The following is a 21900-nucleotide window of genomic DNA, read 5'->3' on the forward strand; positions in this document are numbered from 1 at the left end:
GAAACTTTAAATTGTAGTACAGTCAACTAACAGGAGACCAGATAGGTTGAATATGCTAAGCAAATGACACTAGGGTATCAGGAGAATTGATCCATGGGACAGGTAGCCAGAAACCTGCCCCCAGGTAGACATACCACCAAGAAGTCCATTTAGGGATCAGGAGGACTAGGCCAACATTCATACACAATATAGGTTCATAAGATCCAAGTCTATCAGCTAGGGAACCCAACATCTAAACCAAAATAATATAGAAGAGAAAGTGTTCCCTTTGCATCTAATGTGGAGCTATAATTTAAACCATGAATAGTATTTTTAAGGAGAGAAATGAATGATGTTGTGGTAATTAAGACAATAAATAGTTAAAACGTTTTTTGGCTTGGGATAGATTTACACCAGTATCTGCCAATGTGATGTTTTGAATAGAAAGATATCCACATGAAAGTAGAAAACACATTTCCAAAGAATCCCCACCAATTGCTGAAATCATGCCCCATCCTCGTATATGAATTTCTTTTAATCAAAGCACACATCAAAGTGAAACTCTCTAGAATATGACAACCAAGCAAACACATTCCCTGCTTAACCAGCTTGTCAATCTAGGGATCCCAACAGAAGGAAGCTATTCAGTCAAGAAAAGGCAGAGGAAAGGTCATATTAAACTTGATTAAGTGTTTTATGCATTACAAGATTATTATTTTTCCTGATACTACTTTGCAGTTAAAGCTTTGCAGACTTTATAGTAACCAAAAAAAGTTGTAGAACTAATTTAACATTTCTCCCAAAAATGTTGTCAATGGAAGCAACAATTAAAAAACCCAAAAGACAGGCTGGCCCTGTGCCTTAGTGGTTAAGTGCACGCGCTCCGCTACTGGCGGGCCGGGTTCGGATCCCGGGCGCGCACAGACGCACCGCTTCTCCGGCCGTGCTGAGGCCGTGTCCCACATACAGCAACTAGAAGGATGTGCAGCTATGACATACAACTATCTACTGGGACTTTGGGGAAAAAAAGGAGGAGGATTGGCAATAGATGTTAGCTCAGAGCCGGTCTTCCTCAGCAAAAAGAGGAGGATTAGCATGGATGTCAGCTCAGGGCTGATCTTCCTCACCAAAAAAAAAAAAAAAAAAAACCAAAAGACAATACTCTTCAAGAAAGTAAAATCCAACAATAGATGTGATCTCAAGAAATGTAGGTCCCAGAAAAACCAATTTTTGGACAAAGCTTACTTCTATGGTCTAATATGGGAGTAAAGTGCTCCAGAGAAGTAGGAATTTGTGAACCAGGGAAACCACACATTAATATGGGTTCTGACCCAAGTACGACCGGAAAATAATAAGGAACAGATATGGAACAGAATTAAATATGTGAATCACAGATCAAATTTAAAAAAAAATAGCAAACAACACACAGAACATTCTCTATGATTCAGTGTCATTTACTAAAAGTATCTACATGAAAGAAAATCATTTTCTGGAGGGCTTCTTCCCATATGCCAGGAGCTCGTAAGAATTATAAAGATATTATTGAAGGTTGGGTTTGTAGCTACGTATTCTTAGCTTACACCTCAGGATTCCTGCAGAACAACTCATGCCTGAATAACAACTGTAGAATCTATATACACTGCATATTTTAACAATGAAAGCTACCGAGAACCACCAGTTGGTTTTCCCCATTCCTGTGTAAATAACAACCTTGGAATATAACTGCTGATAAGTGTATTCTATATGTAATAGGCTCTTCCCCACAGAACTATTTCTACTCTGGAAATTAAAGAAAAAAAACTTCGTTAACAGAACAGGATTCTTGTAGTCCACCTATCAATTTCTGAAATATACTTGTAAGGCTGGCACAGCAAACATTGCAATGACTGATTTCTGTGATCTGGTTTGCTGCTCTCAAATTTCAAGCTATTCAAAATGTAGTGGTATGGGGCATCTCCCCTCTGCAGCTCAAACCCCAGTGCGCCAGATTACAGCACGGGGAGTCACTTCCTCTAAATCCCAGAGGCAGTCATTATATAAGAGATGGTTCTTTCAATTCCAGAATTCACACAATTGTAAGAATCACATGCATATTCTATCAGTCAACATGGAGCAGAGGTGATTTTTACCTAGGGTAAATATTGCAGGCAAAATGACTATTTTGCTTTAATATAGCAAAGAGAGTCATTTCTTTGTCTCAAAAAACATTCATTTCCTTCTACTCATGTATCAAATTTCATTGAAATTTAATAAAATTCACAGCATATATGACCATTTAAAATGTTATAGAGATTTGATGATGCATATCCCACATTTTTGATTAACTTGACCAAGGTCACAAAGACAGTAAGTGTTGAAATTAGGATTAAAATCCTGGGTTTTCTGACGACAAAGTATCAGTTCTTTCCATTATATCACAAAAATGATCCTTGTATCATTTCTAGAAACGTTGTGGAACTCTTCTGGTGTTCTGAGACTCATTTTCCAACGTGGGGGGAGTGCCCACACCAACAAGCAATTCTTAGGACACCACTGGGTGTCCTATAATTCAACTCAATTCTGACACTGTCTACCCAGGGATAGCATCAGATTCCACAGGTTGAGGGCTCAGTCCAGGACTGTACCCTCCTCCCCAACTTCGGATTCCAGTCGCAAAACCAGTTTGTTAGCTATACTTCTGACTGACTGGCTATAAATTAGAGGTTCCCACAACCTCCTCCTCAGGTTCGATTAATTTGCTAGAGTGGCTCACAGAACTCAGAGGAACATTTACTTACTAGACCATCAGTTTATTATAAAAGTATATAACTCAGGAACAGCCAGATGGAAGACATGCAAAGGGCAAGATATGGGGAAAGTGTGTGGACCCTCCATGTCTTCCATGTGGAAACTCTTCAAACCCTGTCCTTTTGGGTTTTTATGAAGGCTTCATTACTTAGGCATGATTGATTAAATCATTGGCCATTGGCAACTGATTCAACCTCCAGCCTTTCTCCCCTCCCTAGAAGTCATCCTTAGGTGCTTTCCAAAAGACACCTCATTAACATAACAAAAGACACCTTGAACACTCTCAACACTTCAGAAATTCCAAGGGTTTTGGGAACCCCAGAAAAAGATCAAATATATATCACAAATATATTTTGGTCATATGAATGACCAAATTATATTTTTCTTATAAATCACTATGTCACAGAAATCAAGAGCATTGTTCTGAGAGGGACCAGGTGCTGCCTTCCCAGCCCCTACCATAGGAAAAGTTCTCTATCAAAAGGTTCTGTCCCTTCAAGGTACAGTCAGAGGCACATGGAATGAGAACCAAAGGCAAGTGGAGACTGACTGCCAGGTCTGCACTTTTTCTGAAGCATCTTTTTGCAAAATAGAACAAGACACCCTCTCTGGTTGGAAGAATTACCACAAGGTGCCATTTCCAGGCACAACAACTACAAAGGGCCCACAGTGAGTGAAGTGCAGGCTATATTTTACCCCAAACTCATGTCCCTTCAGTAGGGCATCCTGGTGCAGAAAACAAATTGCACAAGCATCCCTGAGGCCCTGCTGACTGCCTGAGATCATCTGTTGGATACGTTCTCTGGGGCTGGCACTCCAGAGGACTTGGGCTGCTGGCTGGTCTCTTCAGCTGCGTCCTTACAGGATTGGTGATTATTAAACCTCATTGTCCTTTTAATATTAAATAGGGGTATACTCCACCTAAAAGACATTTTACTCTGAGCCATGGTACAACCTGCTGTATTTTTCATTCCTTAGGCTGTTCCTAAGGAATGAAAAATACCCAGATGAAATTGTAATCAAATTAGCTGGCTTTGATAGGGAAAAAAAATATACAGACCCATGTCCTAAACTTCAATTATCTTAAAGAAGCCCATTTCCACTTTGAATAATTCAGAATAGTCAGAGGCCCAAAGGAAAGGAATCATTGTTTTGTTTTGTTTTGTTTTGTTTTTCATACAGACTGTTTGGACCATGTCTCGGCCATGCAAGGGCAGTAGACACTATTATCCCACTTACAATATACATTTGAGTGCACTGTGATAAGTGCTATGATTGAGATATGTTTTGGGTACTACGGGATGCTGGCTGTATGAAATAGATTGTCTGGAACAGTCTGAATTCCAAATATGCTGCCCTGTTGTATGTCTGTGAGTCACATAATGTAATCCATAGTCATCATGAAAATTGAAGACTTTTGAGAAATATAACCATCTTGATTGCCAGAGCCCTGTGCAAATAAAAGTTTGACTTATGACATGCCAACATTTTCTGCACATTTTAAGGGTTTTGCTTATAGATGAAATCTAAGAGATTGATAATCACTTATCCAATTCTCAATGTGTGTTAAGGCAACGTGGTAAGTGCTTTATTTGAACACTATTCATGTAATCTTTAAAGCAATCCTATGAGGTAGGTATCCATTATCATCCTCATCTCCATTTTACAAATGAGGAACTGACATTTAGACACATTAAATAACTTATTCAAGGTACCTCGGTTAGAAAATGGCATGGCGTCAATTATGAACTCACGTCTTTTCAGTCTCAGAGCTTGAGCTCTGTACTGCTTCTGACACACTCCTTTCTAAGTTGACCTTAACAATGAAAATTTAAAGATGCTCTCATATGGAAAAGTAGATTCAAAATCTCAATAATACTACCCTAGGATTTGCAAACAAAGAAAAAATTCTTCTCCAGGATTCGATTTAGTGAAATTAGATAGTTGGGGCTAAACCTGTGCAAACATATTCTCATAAATATAAATAAACTACACTAAACATAGGATGTTTGTGGCAAATTTTGGAAATACATTGGATTTTTTTTTTGCTTTGTGTGGAAATTAATTAACAATAGACCACCCCAAACCTGCAGTTATAAGAAAAATTAATTAATACATGTCTTTTAGGTGAAATGATGTTTAAACAGCAATTACATTTAAATGCTGTATTTGAAAGCCTTGCCTCCCACACATTCAAAAGTATCTATTATTTTACAAACTACACTAATTAGTGTATACAATTTCAAGAGACTATTCCTCCAGATAGAAAATTACAATACAACTATACTGAAAACAAAACAAAAAAACCCTCTAACTTTCTAGGCACAGAAAGACACCACGGGTATTACAGGACATCCCAAAAATATTTTCTGCAAAATATAAAGCAGGATTTTGACCAACATTACTTTTTCAAAAGAGGTGACATCAGTTTTATGAAGAGTTGATGAGCCACTATATTTAGAAACCAAATTTTGGAAAAAACTTGGGAAGCTAAAAATAGGAAAAAATGATTTGCCTCTTGAAAAAAAAGGGTTTGCAAACCACAAAAACTATAGGCATGGGCTATGGGAAACTCTCTTCTGAAGGATTTATTACTAATTAGGGATATTAGCAATGGGAACCAAACGGTGATGGTTTATGGAATGATACCAACCTTGCCCGGTTCTGTTCTTCTTTCTAATCAACAAATTGAATAAAGATGGCATGCTCACAAGATTGATGAAGAGCACAGATCTCAGACTGCTGATGAATGTACAGGATGACATAGCCAGGATCCAAAAAGGCAAGCTGGAGAGGTGGGCTGCATCCAATAAGATGAAATGCAAAAATGAAGACCCACACTTGAGTCCAAAAAGCCAAGCACAGCAAAACACGAAGATGTGGCTAAACAGCAAGTTGTACTAGAGAATAAGACTCAAGGAGTCAAAGGTCAGCTTGATGTGAGTCCAAAAAGTCAATTCAATTAAAGTCGCTTTAATAAATACGTATTATCTGGTAAAACATATACTGAAGCACTTTCTGTGGCGTGGGATATTCAAACACGCTATGTGGGAAGAAGAGATTTCATGACCAAATCAGTTGAGGGAAACTCCAGGTTAATTTAAACAAGTCTATTTTTTATAGGGTATACTCAGAGCCTAACTGGTAGGTATTGCTTCTCAAAACTTATTTGACCATGGAACACTTCTTTATTATAAAGTACCTCTTAGAACTGGCGTTAAACTACCCCTGGGGACACACTGAATAAGGGTTGTCTCAGGAGGCAATGAGTTCCTTGTAAGTGAGGTTCTTTTTAAAAACAGAAAAGATCCAAACATCAGACAAATGTTGGCCTACATGACCATAAGGTTTCCTCCTACCTTGGGAGTCTGTGATACTTGATTAACTAGACCTAATAAATAGCACTAATTCCCCATGACTCCTGGAGCAGAGTATCTAGTGAGGCAAACTTCTCTAGAGAACTACCACACTGGCAGAGTGATGGAAAAAACAGTTCCTCCAAGCACAGGCTTCAAAGGGGCTGTCTTTTCAACCATTTTAATGGTAAAATCTTGGCAGAAAGAGTATTAAATCTTTGGTGAAAAGAGGTTAGATATAGCAGTGTGAAAACAAGAGCATGGTAAGACACAGAGAAGCTAGTCAGAGCGGCGCCCTATTTTGTGTGCTCAGCCACCATAGAAGAGTGCCTCCCTGCGTTCCAGGGCTGTCCAGCCTCCACGCTCACTAACTTCACCACCTTACCCTCATGTTAGAAAGCTGGCTACCCATCTGGACCTACCTACTGAAGACCGGGTTTCTGGTACTGAGCGGCAGTTGTGACCTGATGCCTGAGAACAAGTTTAGGGGAGAGGGTGTTTTCTGCTCTGTCTTTACCCTTTTCAGGAAAATGTAAACCAGCTCCCACTCCACAGTATTTTGCTGGCTTACCTCTAACCAATCACAAAGGTATACTTTGAATTAGACAAGTGGCTTCATTAACTATGTTGTGTCTACTAGTTTTCACTAGATCCAACCTTCCTTTTTCAACTGGGGTTTCAATTGTGTGTGTGTGTGTGTGTGTGTAGAAACAATCACAAAGCCTCATTTCTACAAATTCAAGCAATGTTGTAAAGCAACACTAAGCATTTTTTAAAATCTCACCTAAAGTGCAAAGAACTGTTACCAAAAATGCTAAATAACCTTCTCACAACCCCAAAGCCCCACTGATTTTTGATTTGTTCAATTTAATTCACTACATGTGTTAAAATCTAGGTCTGTGACACAAACATAGAACAGTATTTCTTATTTTGATCCTGAGGTAATGTGTCTTCTCAGGAAAAAAGATTAGCAATGTGAATCATATGATTGCATAGACCATTACAGAAAAGTCTGTCAGTGTTTTCTTGAAGGGCTACCAGTCAAGCAATTTAAATTTCCAAAAAGGTCACTAATTCAGTAAATATGTTGCTCTTTACACAATTAGTTACCAAGTATTAAAGTTGTGAAAATGCACTATGCTTATTGATAAACATTGTCACCAATTTGGCCACATTCTGCTAAAAATCTGATATTATAAAATTTTAATTTGACTAACTTCGAATTTTAAACTTAAGAAATTGTCTTGCTATGTTTGCAAAAAATATCATAAGGTCTACTTAACACAATACCTTGAACAGTGCAGTCATACATAAACGTTTGTTGAGTGACAGAATAAATGAGTGAATGGATAAGCTTCAATGGTGAAATTTACTTCTAAATAGCATTGGCAAAAAAACTGATGGACTGATTGCAATTGTATTTGGCATTTATGGAGGAAGAACAAAATAGCTGAATATCAACTTAAATTACAGCAAAAAATAGCCTTATTTCTTTTCAAGTTCATAAGGTGAGTATTGTCAAGCACAAGGATGACATCAAGGAAATGCAAAACAAGTTATCAAAGCAAAAAGGAGCATCTTCATTCCTATATCTTTAAAACGGGGTATGGATGACTTTTGCTTAGCAAGCTGAAGCCAAGGGTTTGTCCTGCAGCTCTGAGGATCAGAGACTGTGATTAGACACCATGTTTTGCCCAGGAAAACAAGCTAATGAAATTTACCATCCAATTCATGTACAGAGTAACAGCAATTGCTGATTAGGGACTAAAAACTAGTTGCAGCAACATTTTAATTACATTTCAATGCAAGACTATAAATTAATTTATCCAGATGAAATACTGTACTATATTGGTTTACAAAATGGCTAATTAGCCCATCCAGAACTTGAAGGAGACCAACGGACTTCCTATTTAATATATAAAGAAAATAATGAATCAACAACCACCAGCAAATTATTTCAAGGACATAAACATTTATTTCAGGCCAGAATCAACATCAAAATAGATCTAACTTCAGCCTCAATCCTTCCTAAGTCACCACTTAGCAGCAGAGGGCTCAGTATTTAATAAGCGTTAAGAAGTACTTCTGATAATTGCTTCATCTTTTGAGCTGCATAAAGACCAAAGGGTTTAGAAAGGAATGGAAGAGGTTTTTGTTTTTATGTCTGTCTGTTCGTTTTTTATTGTCTATCCCATTCAGTCTTGCAAGTTCTATTGAGCAGAACGCAGGCAGTAGCATTAATCTACTCATGGAGTTGCCTTTAGAGAAATGCTTTTGTCAGAATATCAGCTCGTTTAGGCTATGCACAGAGTCCACGGCAACTACCCTTTTTTATATACTGAAACCATTCTTTAAATAGTGGCATTATTTCTCTTCTATTCTTTACAGTAAAGATATGGGTGCACACCTTTCAAGAAATCACAGTTATCAGAGAATGAAGCTTGTAATTTGGGGCTCTAACAAAGGAACTGGAATGTCATCACATCAAAAGCAGTTCTGCCCTCTCCAGTACATCCAGCACTACACCTCAGAGATCAAGTGGCCAAAGAAAGCAGCTTCTCGTGAATCTGAATGCTATCAGTTCCATCTCTTCCTTTTAGGATTCATTCTGTGTGTCTAGAAACCAGAGGTGACAATAGTGCCTAACCATATCAGAAACTTTTTAAAGGTTAATGAATTCTGGCATAAAATAATGTCAGAGCCGTAAACAACTCATAAATACAAACTCTAGGAAAACCACAGAAACAAGCATCACATTTCTGAGAATGGTAGAACCCTGGATGATAAAACCACTACGGACTTCTAAATTATTCTTTTAATAAACTTGGTGGAGTATTATACTATATATCAATATTTATGATATCAGCTAATGATAGTTCAGGGATGCAGAATGCAAAATGCAGTCTGCCTCAGTTCAGTTGTGCACTGCCTTGGTAATTACTTGTAGATTGAAAACGGGATTCAGTTCAACTTAGGCAACAAGGAAATCAGTTTCCAATTTGGCAAGGTAGACATCTAATTAGCAGTCCCCTTCCCCTTTGTCATAAACCCATCACCGCATTCAGGTTGGTATGTAGAATAAGTTTAGAGAGAACTGGAACTACGTGCTATATATCGTGTTATGTATTTACTTGCAAAATTTACAGGTAGAACAATTTTATAAAGACTCTCAAAAATTAGCGGGAAATGTATCTACATCAAAACCACTCAAAATTAAGCTTGCAAGAGGCCAAGTAGAAATGGGTTTACCTCATATGGTGAATTTCACAAGTTGAGAGAGACAATGGAGTCCTAAGAATCGGGTACCATATGCTAGAATTGGTGGAGTGAGGCAGAGTCACAAGTGGTTTAAAAATGCCTACTTAATGAATGATACAAAAATAAATTGAAAAAGGCTCAGCTTCTAGCTTAAAGCCATAGAAGCAAGGAAAGTTGTAGTTAAGGATCAAAGCTCCAATATCTAGTCATAATGTATTTCTAGTCTTAACGTTTCACAAGAGTACCACTGGGTGCCTTAATGCTGTACTACCCAATTTGATCAATCCGTGAGTCTGAGAGTCTGACTATTCCAAAAACACACAGTACTTACAAATGAAAATGTGCATGTTCTGGTGAGCATTCAGGGCAGCTACAACGATTTTTTTGTTTGTTTTTGCTCATAAAAGTCTAGCACTTAGCATTATATGTTATGAGTGAACATGTTTACTGGGACTAGTTGTTGCCCTCTTCCTCCTCCTCACATTTTTGTAAAGCACAAAAACTATTTGTGTAGCACTTTTTTCCCAAAATATGGTAATATAAATTCAACTCCTTTCCTCTTCAAACCACTGTTGTTATTTTAATGTGACTCATAGATAAGGAAATTAAGACAAGATTGATTTATTCATCCAAAATGGTGGCAGAGTCAACATGTGAACTCACTATACAAGACTCTGTCACTGTATGACCTGGAACAAATCCTTTAATATAGAGGAACCTAAGTTCTCCATCTTTAAATATAGAAAATAATACCTAATTTAGAGTCTTATTGTGAAAATTTGATCGGTTAATGTATACCTGGTACAGAATACTCACTAAATATTATTTCTATTCCTAAAATCAGATATGTTAGCTAAATGCCAAGTTAAACAAATTAAACACATCTTTTTGCTGCAGGACTCCCTGGAGCCTTTAATATGCTGAGTGATGCTCCAAGAGGCAAACAGAGTATGTTGACATTTCTCCAAACAACCGAACAACCACTTTTTTTTTTCAAGAAGCATCTATTCATATCACGTGGAATACTATTATTCCACAGGACACACTTTGAGAACTCTGCTGCAGACCATAAAACATTTTGGGAAATATGTGAAATGAGTCATTTGGATATAAATAATAAACTACTGGCTTAAATAGCCTGATCTGAATAGTCTAATAACCTTTTTGAGGTCACCCAAAACATCTAATACATAGGAAGTACAATTATTTGGAAATGGAGTCCCAAGCTTGCTTAGAAAGACACTTGACTGGGTCAAATTTATTGCAGGTCTATGTGAAGGTTGGGCACATTATATGGTTATTTGTGCTTCCAAAGTAAAAATACAGGCAGCTTTCAAAAGAAGAAAGGTTCTTAGTGATTCTGCCTATTTTCCCCCAATGTGCTAGATCACCTTTTCTGTGGTTTGCTACTATATGGGTCAAATATTCAGGACAGTAAAGAGAAAAGCAAGAGCTTTTCATTTTTCCTTTATCACTCTTAAGAAACTAGAATCCTGTATGTCACAATGGATGAACTCTGTTCATTGAGTGGGGTACTGACAGTTAAAACTGTGCTCCAATGTGTGGGAGCTATGACCCATATATGTGTTATCAAGTCAACAACAGTTATTAAATGTCCTATTCTGTGTTAAGTAGTTCAGGTTGTAAGAAAATAGCTTTGAGCAACTTAGAATCCTGTAGGTGAGACAAGACTTACATCCATAGGGAGCCGTGCAGGGAAAGTATAATACCAAACAGTCCATAATGAAGAGCTAGATCTTGAGGTGCAAACTGCAACTGTCATATGAACCCAGAGAAAGAGGAGAGATCACTGAGAATCATGGGCTGGAGTTGGCACTTGAGCAGGACCTTGAAAGCCTGTAGGGGTTGCCACAGGGCTTCTGTAAGCAAAGCCAGTCCCATCGCCCCCTAATGTGCACCAACTGTCAAGGGAGTGTCGAGGCCACTCTTCCTTTTCAGGAACAATAGAGGGAATGCATAGATCTTGCTTCTTTGCCTCTCCTCCTGTCTGCAATGGATGGATGTATCAGCTAAAGATCCTCAAATCAATAGCCCTTCGCTCTGGGTCACAGTGAGGATTTGGCTGCTTGCTTGCCCAATAAAGAAATAGAAAAAAACACCAACCATAACAACAATTTAAGGGTTAGAGCTGCATAGGAACAATTCAGCAATAAGAGAATCTACATGGACTTGTGTGGAAAGACAAGTGCTATTTTCTGCTTGAGTCTGTGACTGGTGGAGAATCATTCAACCCTATGATTGTATTATTTATACAGAACTCACTAGGGCACCATCTGGTGCTAAGCTAACCGCAAAAACAGGAAAATCAAACCCAAAGCCAATTGTCTTCATTGGAGTTTTCACTAATGACCTGTTCCTCGCCAATATTCCAACTGATCACATTCTAGTGTGAAACAGGAAAAGACATTTAATGCTTTAAAGGAAAATCTTAAAGGGAATTTAGTTAGACATACCCTTGAAAAGATTCTGTACCTATCTAGATCTTCTCAGTTGAGAGGGCGCTGCCCCTATTTCAGGTCTTATTACATCTTATTAAGTTGTCAGATCAAGTTCATAATGTTCCATGTCAGTACCCAGTCACCAAGGGATAAAGGTGAGTGCAAGATTATGTCCTGGAGATGGAAACTTAAGCCAAAATAGTGAGGAAAATTCTGAAGTATAAGAAACAGACTAACAAATATCCATGATGAAAATAATTCTAATCTGAAATGATTTTTAAATTCCACATCTTGAATTTCAATAAATTATTCTCGTTGAGGTAGCAGACTTGACATTGCAAATGCATTTTCCTTTGTAATCAAAAATTTTTACAACCATAAAGCAAAAGGTAGGTGTGTATGTTGAATTTATATACTCTTAATTTTTTTGTATGTGTGAGGAAGATCAGCCCTAAGCTAACATCCACGCCAATCCTCCTCTTTTTGCTGAGAAAGACCGGCCCTGAGCTAACATCTGTGCCCATCTTCCTCCACTTTATGTGGGACGTGGCCACAGCATGGCCCAACAAGCGATGTGTCAGTGAGCGCCGGGATCGGAACCCTGGTCACCAGCAGCAAGAGCGTGCACTTAACCGCTGTGCCACGGAGCTGGCCCCTATATACTCTTAATTTTTAAAAATCCAATTATAAAGATTTCCCTTTTCAGTTCTTATCTGCTTTTCTTAGACTCTCCCAGCTCTTGTAATTTTCTTTTTGACATAGATACTATAAAGTGGTACCCTAAGTTAATTTGGTTTCAATATTATAAATTCATCATGAAAGCTGTGAATATTTCTAGTCCCATTTTGTTCTCATATGGAGCCAACACTGTAGATCTTAATGGTACCTCAGTACATAATTAGGTGCCTTGGTTCCCATGCTAGCTAGTGTTTGGAGTTCTCTTTGGCCCATAATATGATTTTTCACTTTTTAGGGCTCTATTTTCGTGATAACCCTTTAGATATTTTGACAATCCCAAGAAGAAGCTAAACAAATAGCCAAAAACCATAATATTAAGGGGGACTGCCCTCCTAAAACTGGTATCGAAATGAAGTATCATATAAAATGGTTCCATGAAGCATCTTTCCATAACTCAATCATCTGATTTCCAGAATTAGAGAGGTCAATCTTGCTAGCTTAATGTAAAATTAAGACTTAACTACAGTCAGAAGCTTGGTTATGATGCACATTTAATAGTACAAATAAATCAGCAATTTTAATTAAGGCAGTTCATTCATGTCACCACAAGGGCTGTAGTACAAAGAGAAGGCAGGCTGTGGAGTCATCTGGGTTTGAATCTTGAATCTGCCACTTACCAGCTTTGTCCCTTGTGCAACTTACTTAACCTCTTTAAGGGTCAGTGGCATCTTTTAATCTGTAAAAAGGGCTTAATACTTCCTTCAGAGTTTTTGTGGAAAGTAGATGGGATAACATTCAGAAAAATCTTGCCACAGTTCCTGGCACATTATAGGAGGTCTATAAATCTGAGTTCAATTCCTCTTTCCCAGTTACTTCCAAACTTTTCCTTAAGACCAACAATTCTGTGAAAGGGAAGTGATTTGCATGTAGCACATCACTGATTACAAAAGCCTAGGGAAACTGAAATCTATCTCTAACTCCATCCTTCCATTTAAGACATTGTCAAATGTCCTTCACAAAATTCCAGACCTCCTTGGATCTCATCTGTCACTGTGTAACTGGAGGGTATTCTTCATTAGTAAGAGCATCTTCTCCCATTTCAAAGGTCCAACTCCCTCCATTCCCAACCATATCTCCTGAGCCCCTAAAGGAAACAGCCCATTTCTTTACATTAAAAAAGGCATGTTTTACACTATTAAACAGAATACTTAACATCAGCAAACAGAATATTCACAATTGGATGACTTAATCTAGAGCTATCACAAGGACGAAATAACTAGAAAGAAAAAAAAAAGAAAAAGCCTTTCTAAAAGATTTTATTTTAGTTATGGGAAACCCAAACACAACAATGTGCAGGAAGAATTAATAGCTGCTTTCTAGCAACAACTATAGACTAACCTTAACTAATTCAATTTCTCTGTCTGTAGCAATGACAAAGAAGCTATATTATTCATCTTCCACACCTAACCCATAAAAAAAAATCCTGTTGGTTCTATTTCCAAGATATTCGCCACATTCATTCATTTCCTTACATTTTATGTAAAGATTAATATTTTCCTGGGGGCATTTTCTATGGGCCTTAGTTTCATAACCTTAGACAGACATTAAAACCTACCTTGTAGGGTTGATTTGATGACTAAATTAGATTGGATATGTGGCAATATTTATAAGTATAGTACAAATAGAAGAGGTTATATTTGACAATAAGAAGGCAGTTTGGTGCACATAGAATCTGAGAAAGGGGAACTAGAGAGTTCTGCAGGCAGTATTTCCTTCACTATGGTAGAATCCAAAGCATTACCCACACTGCACTACAGAGACTGCCTTTGCAAACACTCAAAGCTACCACAGAGTCTTTGTCTCTTGGATCAAGCTGGAGATGTGGAGAAATCCCAGATCTCTAACTCACCTTTTTCAAAATTCCTTATCAGACACCAAAAGATATATCATCCTGACATCTTCTCACGAAGCCCATGTTGATATTTATGATACCCTGCAGGGTATCTCCCAAGAATTCCCTTTGAGATGGACATCTTCCTGGGAACATTTCCCTGTCTGGCATCTAGACATCCCCCCACCCACCTCAGCAGCTGCACCTTCATGCATCTGACTTAGGGGTGCTGCTGCAAGAAATTGCACTCATCTACTCCAGGAAGATTCATGCTGCATTTCATTTCTGGGGGAGTCCTTTTCTGACCTGATTCTCAAATTCTGGATGTGCCCCTCTGATGAGAACAATGAGGAATTCCCACTCAGAGCCAGGGCAGGGAGAGGTGAAACTGGGAAGGGCAGTGACAGCATAGAATGGATGGTTCTAAACCACCGGAGATCTAATCAGTTCTCTGGGATGGTGAAAACTGGGCATCGTTCACCACAGGAAGAGGGAGGATGTGAGGAAACAAGGAGGCCCCAAAGGCAAATTTCGGAAACCAGAGTGGTCAACCCATCAGGCACTTGCCACTGTCCTTGGAATCAAATCCAAGTGGTGTATCATGGCCCACGAGGCCCTGAGTGACCCAGACTCTGCCTGCTTCTCTGACTTCATATCCTCACCCCTCCCTGTCACTACACTCCATCCACACTGACCTTCTTATTCTTTAGACCTGCCAACTCTTCCCCAGCTTGGACTCTTTGCATCTGCTGTTCCTTCTGTCTGGGACCCCCTTCTCCCATATCTTTGCCTGGCTGAGTCCTTCCCATCACTCAGGTTTCAAATGTCACCATCTCGGGGAGGCCTTCTCTGATGACAATCTTGGTTAATGTTTCCCAGCTCTCCACTACCACCACCACCAAATCACTCTATCCCATTATCCTATTTTCTTGTCTGTAGACATTAAATCATTAATCATTATCTGAAATTATCTAGTTTACTCATGTATTTGTTTGTATATTATCTCTCTCTCCTATTATAGACAGATTCCTTGCCAGTTTTGCTGACCACAACAGCTCCACTGTCTAGAATACTACAATAGTACCTGACACATAGCAGGAACTCAATACATAATTGTTAAATTCTGAATGATTTAATGAATATTTAGGGATATGAGAAAAGGCATTTGTAAAACTATTTGGAATATTAACAGAGGAAACAACCTTTACTATGATGAAAAATACCACTAGGGGTAGGAAGATCTCATTTATGAGCCATGTTATAAAATGGGTAGTAGAGATAGGGAGAAGGGGAAGGTTTACAGAAATGCCAATTAGTTAAAATTCTGCTTGCTGTAATTCTGCAGCTATTTTGACAGAATGATAGAAAACTAATTTGGGCATCAGTGCAACTCCATGCTTTACAAATGGGCTCTGCATCAGCTAATTCTCTATTTGTAAATGTTACTGTTGTAGCTTGGGTCATGGTCCTACATTTAGCTAATCTGAGGTTAAAGATTTGCATGGCTGGATATACTAATTCAGAGTAATCAAGTATGGATTTTGTCTTTTAGAAACAATGAAATAACAATAGCTGGCTTTTATTCAGTGCCCTGTGTCTTCTCAAATCCCAGAATAATCAGTGAATAGTTCATTTAAACAGTTACATTGTGATGTATAGTTGAAATATTATATTCATAAATTTTAAAACGAATAAAAACTCAGTTTGCTATTTACTATAATCAGAAGTTTTCTTCAGAATGTGAAAGCTCAAATTGAGGGACTTCTCTCTGCTTCCACTAAATTCTATCAAACACCAAGCCTGAGAATATTTACCTAATAAAACACAACATTTATACTTGTGGACATGAGCACATTTCCACCCTTAAATGAGGGAAATAGCCCAATCCTTGATAAGACGAGAGCAGTAGACACCTCCTCCTCGCCTCCATTGCTCCCGATGCACAGCTCTCACGCTGGCTCCTAGCTGACAGCCCGAAGCTCCTCACTAATTGTTTCTCAGAGTCCCATCCTAACACCATCCCATGCTCCAGGACAACCCAATATAATGAATTCACACTATGCACAAGGCTCTCTGTTAAATGTTGGTTAGCTTGAAGAAATTAATCAGAGATATCTCTGTCCTCAAGTAGCTGATAATCCAATAGACATCAGCAGTTAAAAAAAGGAGAAAGGAAACTCTACATAACACTCGGACGCGTATGCTATTTAGCAAAGAAACTGTTTAAAAAATTTCAAAGGAAGGAGCATTCTATCCTTGGTGCTCTTCTCTTTTATCTTTACACATTCTCCCTGAGTAACTTGATCCATGATTAAACTTCCTATTATTGCCATTCTGTTGATGGTTCCAGATCTGTATGTCCAGTCCAGACCTCTCGACCTGTATTTATAACTGTCTAGTGACTGCCTTTGAAAAAGGCAATGCATATATAGCATTTTACACAGTGCCTAGCACCTATTAAGTATTCAATAAATTATAATAGCCATTATTGTTGTAACATAATCCAAAAACTGGCTCCAATCTACCTTCAGAGCCGTATTTCTCATTATTTTCCACTCCCTACCCAACCCAATCCTAAGCTGAAGCCTCATTAGACTTTGTGTGACTCCCTGAACACATCAAACCCTTTCATGTCACTATCCTTTTGCATATTCTGTTTCATCAAATGTCCTTCCAGTCTTACCATTGCTCAGTGTTCTTGTTCACCTTGAAATTTTGCATACCTCAAGTTCACACCCAAATGTTACCTTCTTAATGAATGATTCCTTACATCATTTTGTCACACTTCTCTCTGTTTCTACAGAATACACACACATATGCATGCACACATGCACATACACCTAGAAAGACAGTATCACATCATATTACAATTTTTAAAATTATTTGTTTTCATGCCTGTCTCCTCCTATTTGTGATGAACTCATTGAGGAGAAAGTTACTACAGTCCTCATTCCTAGGGTAATATCTTGCACATAGTTGGTGCTCAGTAACCGGTCTTTTAAAGAAACACTTCCTGACTAAGATAATCTGGGCATACTTCATGGAAGGATATTTTAACGCGGGGGATAAGTAGAGAGAAAAAGAAATATATTTTTCTCTGATCCTGACCTCTCATGTCTGAAATGCTATCAGCACTTCCATCATCACACCACCAGTCTCCCCCCAATACCAAACCACTCTATCCTTAAACAAGTCCTCTGACCTATCAGAGAAACATTGGTGTCTACTAATTGAGCTTGAGTGAAGCGTTCATGTAGAGTGGTAGGGAGGAAGTAGCTGGGGTCAGATTGTGGAGGACCTTGAATATTGAGCTAAGAAGTTTGAACTTTACCCAGTAGATAATAGGGTGCCAGCGAAGATTGTTTGACGGTGCACAGCATGATCCAAAAGGTATTTTTAGGCGATTCCTATAGCTGTAGCATATAAGATAGTTTGGACTGGGGAAGGACAGGATGTATAGAATTTTATTGAAGAATAAAGCTAATTCTTAGAAGGCCAGAAGAGAAGAAGAGACTAACATTTATGGGAACCTTCTATGTGGCAGTCACTAATGTAAAAGCACTTTACATACATTATCTCATTCAATCCCAGCAATAATCATATTCATAAGGTACTCTCATTAACCCTGAATTGAGAAAGCAATGATTTAGAGTGGTTAAATAACTTGTCAAAGGTAAAATAGTAGTAAATGGAAGAGCCGGGATTCAAACACAGGTCTGCTTTACGTCAGGGTCTAGATTGGACGTTCTCGACTTAAGTACCCTGGAGGCATTTGAGGACAGAAACTCAACAAAATGAAAAGGCAACTTATGGAATGGGAGAAAATATTTGCACATCATCAATCTGATAAGGAGTTAATATCCAAAATATATAATAAACTCATACAACTCAATATCAAAAAAAAAAAAAAAGTAACCCAACTGAAAAATGGGAAAAGGACCTGAATATAGACATTTCTCCAAAGACACACAAATGGCCAACAGATATATGAAGTCGCTCGACACCACTAATCATCAGGGAAATGCAAATCAAAACCACGATGACATATTACCTCACACCTGTTAGGATGGCTATTATCAAAAAAACAAGAGATAACAAGTGTTGGCAAAGATGTGGAGAAAAGGAAACCTCTGTACACTGTTGATGGGAATGTAAATTGGTACAACCATTATGGTAAATAGTATGGAGCTTCCTCAAAATATTAAAAATAGAACTACTTTACGATCCAGTAATCCCACTCCTGGGTATAAATCCAAAGGAAAGAAATCAAGATCTCAAAGAGATATCTGCGCTCCTGTGTTCATTGCAGCATTATTCACACTATTCCAAGATATAGAAACAACCTAAGTGTTTGTTGATAGATTAATGGATAAAGAAAATGTGGTATGTATATATATATATATATATATATATATATATATATATATATATGTATGTATATATATATATATGTATGTATATATACGTGTATATATATATATGTATATGTACACACACAATGGAATATTATTCTGCCTTAAAAAAGAAGAAAATCCTGCCATTTGCAGCAACATGGATGAACCTGGAAGACCTTCAGCTAAGTGAAATAAGCCAGACACAGAAAGATAAATACTGCATAATCGCACTTATACATAGGATCTAAAATAGTCAAACTCAGGGCCGGCCCGGTGGCTTAGCGGTTAAGTGCACGTGCTCTGCTGCTGGCGGCCCAGGTTCGGATCCCGGGCGCACACCGACGTACCACTTCTCCTGCCATGCTGAGGCCGCGTCCCACATACAGCAACTAGAAGGGTGTGCAACTATGACATACAACTATCTACTGGGGCTTTGGGGGAAAAATAAATAAATAAATAAAATTAAAATAGTCAAACTCATAGAAGTAGAAAGTGGAATGGTGGTTGCCAGGAGCTGGGGGGAGGAGGAAATGGATAATTTTGGTCAAACAGTACAAAGTTTCAGTTACGCAAGATGAATAAATTCTGGAGATCTAATGTACTAGCAATATGAATATAGTTAACAATACGGTATTGTATACTTGAAATTTGCTTAGAGGGTAGATCTGAAGTGTTCTTACCACAAAAAAAAGAGAAAGAAAATGGTAATTATGTGAGGTGATGCATATGTAAAATAACTTGATTGTGGCGACTATTTCACAATGTATACATATATCAAAACATCAAGTTGTACACTTTAAATATATATATATATATTTTATTTATCCATTATACCTCAATAAAGATGGAAAAAACAAAATAAACAAAAAAAAAACCCTCATTCTCAGCGGAAAGAAGTCATACATCATACACAAAAGAGTAAATACTGTACAATTCCACTAATATGAAATTTTAGAAAAGACAAACCTAATCTATAGTGACAGAAAGTAGATCAATGATTCTCTGAGACTGCAGATAGGGAGAATAGACTGGAAAGGGGCAAAAGAAAATCTATCTTAAGGGGTGATGGAAACATCCTAAGTCTTGAGCAGTGGTGGTGATTCTATGGGTATATATATTTGTCAAAACTCATCAATGTATGCACTTAAAATGGGTGCATTTTATTTTACGGTAATTATACCTAAATAAAGTTGATTTAAAAAGAAACAAAAGAAAAAAATGCTTTCTAGTTCTCTCAAAATGTGTTACTCAAATTTTCCAATTTAAATTTAGGAGTTAATTAGAAGGAACACCAGAAGAGTTACTTTTAAATAAAGATTATGTAAAAATAATATACTACTTGCTTAGACATATTGGGGTTTTCTTATTTGGGATCTCACAATCAACAATTCTCGTGGTTTACTGCTTTTTTTTTTTCATGGCCCTGGATCCAACATCTCCTATTCACATCTTCTTCTGCACTATCTAAAACAGAACACAAAGACCCAAGACGGGTTTTCTCATCTAAGTGTCCAACATACTTGTTGGGGTGCTTTGACTTTAAGGTAAGAAATGCAGAATGCTTTCCAAGTTTGTTAATTAATAGCATCCCTAGACAAATATCTTCTTGCTGCTGTGCCTGATTACTAAATCTCTCTGCTTCAAGGCAACAGATGGCTTAAGTTCACCCAGAATTAAAAAGGAAATAATCTAGAATTCCTTGTGATTCAAGGGACTAAATTTAATCAGGTTACCCTATTTTATAAGCTACAAATATTCTAGACAAAAATAAAGATGATCAAAATGGAAATGAATGGTTGCTATCCTCTAATTGTGTGAGTAGTGTGTAATAGTCTTTATAGTACCAGTTGATGACATTCTGCTACCACAAAATCAGCATGTATGAAACCCAACCAAAGCCCCCATCAGTTTTTTTCATGAACTTTTTCTTATGACAGCACTCTTCCTCTCTAGACTTAGAAAATAATATAAACTGCAGAGTTCCTTGAGCAGTCTTCAATACCTCTAATTCAAAAATAAGACTGAGTAACAAAACCCTTTCCCAGAAATTTCATATTAAGGTTCACTTGGTTCAGAGACCTTTTCCAGATTAACCCAGACTATATCAGTTCTATGCACTAAAAATATTTAAATATCTGTCTAAGCAACATTTTAAAAACTGTTTTTCTTTACAGTCAGTTGTATGTCAGCATGTCATATGACCCCTAGATTGAAAGCTGTCTAAAGGCAGGAATTAAAACGTCTGCATCCAGGGGGCTGGCCCAGTGGCACAAGCAGTTAAGTGCGCGCGCTCTGCTGCAGTGGCCCGGGGTTCGCCGGTTCGGATCCCAGGTGCGCACCGACGCACCGCTTGGCAACCTATGCTGTGGCGGCGTCCCATATAAAGTGGAGGAAGATGGGCATGGATGTTAGCCCAGGGCAAGTCTTCCTCAACAAAAAAAAAGAGGAGGATTGGCAGATGTTAGCACAGGGCTGATCTCCTCACAAAAAAAAAAAAAGTCTGCATTCATTAGATTATAAAAACACATTGCTCATAGATGCTCAGCAAATGCATAATTATTGACACTATCTTAACATCTGCCTGTTGTATGGGATATGTCATGGCGAACATGGCCTTATCAAGTATATCTCTAGCTTGTTCAACATTGATGTTTTCTATTATCATTCTACTCACTCAAATCTTTGTCTATTACTATATAACTATAGTCAGGCAGATTATTTGCAAAAAGAGGGCCTGTTTTGGGACCAGCCCAGTGGCATAGCGGTTAAGTTGCAGCTCCGCTGCGGTGGCCCGGGGATCGCAGATTCGGGTCCTGGGTGCGGACAGACGCACCACTTACCAAGCCATGCTGTGGCGGTGTCCCATATAAAGTAGAGGAGGATGGGCACAGATGTTAGCCCAGGGCCAGTCCTCTACAGCAAAAAGAGGAGGATTGGCAACAGATGTTAGCTCAGGGCTGATTCCTCACACACACACACACACACACACACACACACACAAAGAGGGCCTGTTTTTTAACACAAGCATCTCTCTGAGTATAGCTCCTTTTTCCCATAACGGCATGAGTAAATTGTATCTTTTGCAGATGTTCTGGCCT

The 21900-nt window shown here is 38.2% G+C and overlaps 1 protein-coding gene across 20 annotated transcripts in view; it reads right to left on the reverse strand.

Moving 5' to 3' along the window:
* The window catches only part of TENM1 (teneurin transmembrane protein 1), a 780745-nt gene that overhangs the window by 677936 nt on the left and 80909 nt on the right, over window positions 1-21900 (reverse strand). The window lies entirely within an intron of this gene.

This window comes from Diceros bicornis, chromosome X (genome assembly GCF_020826845.1).
Source record: "Diceros bicornis minor isolate mBicDic1 chromosome X, mDicBic1.mat.cur, whole genome shotgun sequence".
Lineage (NCBI taxonomy): Eukaryota > Metazoa > Chordata > Mammalia > Perissodactyla > Rhinocerotidae > Diceros > Diceros bicornis.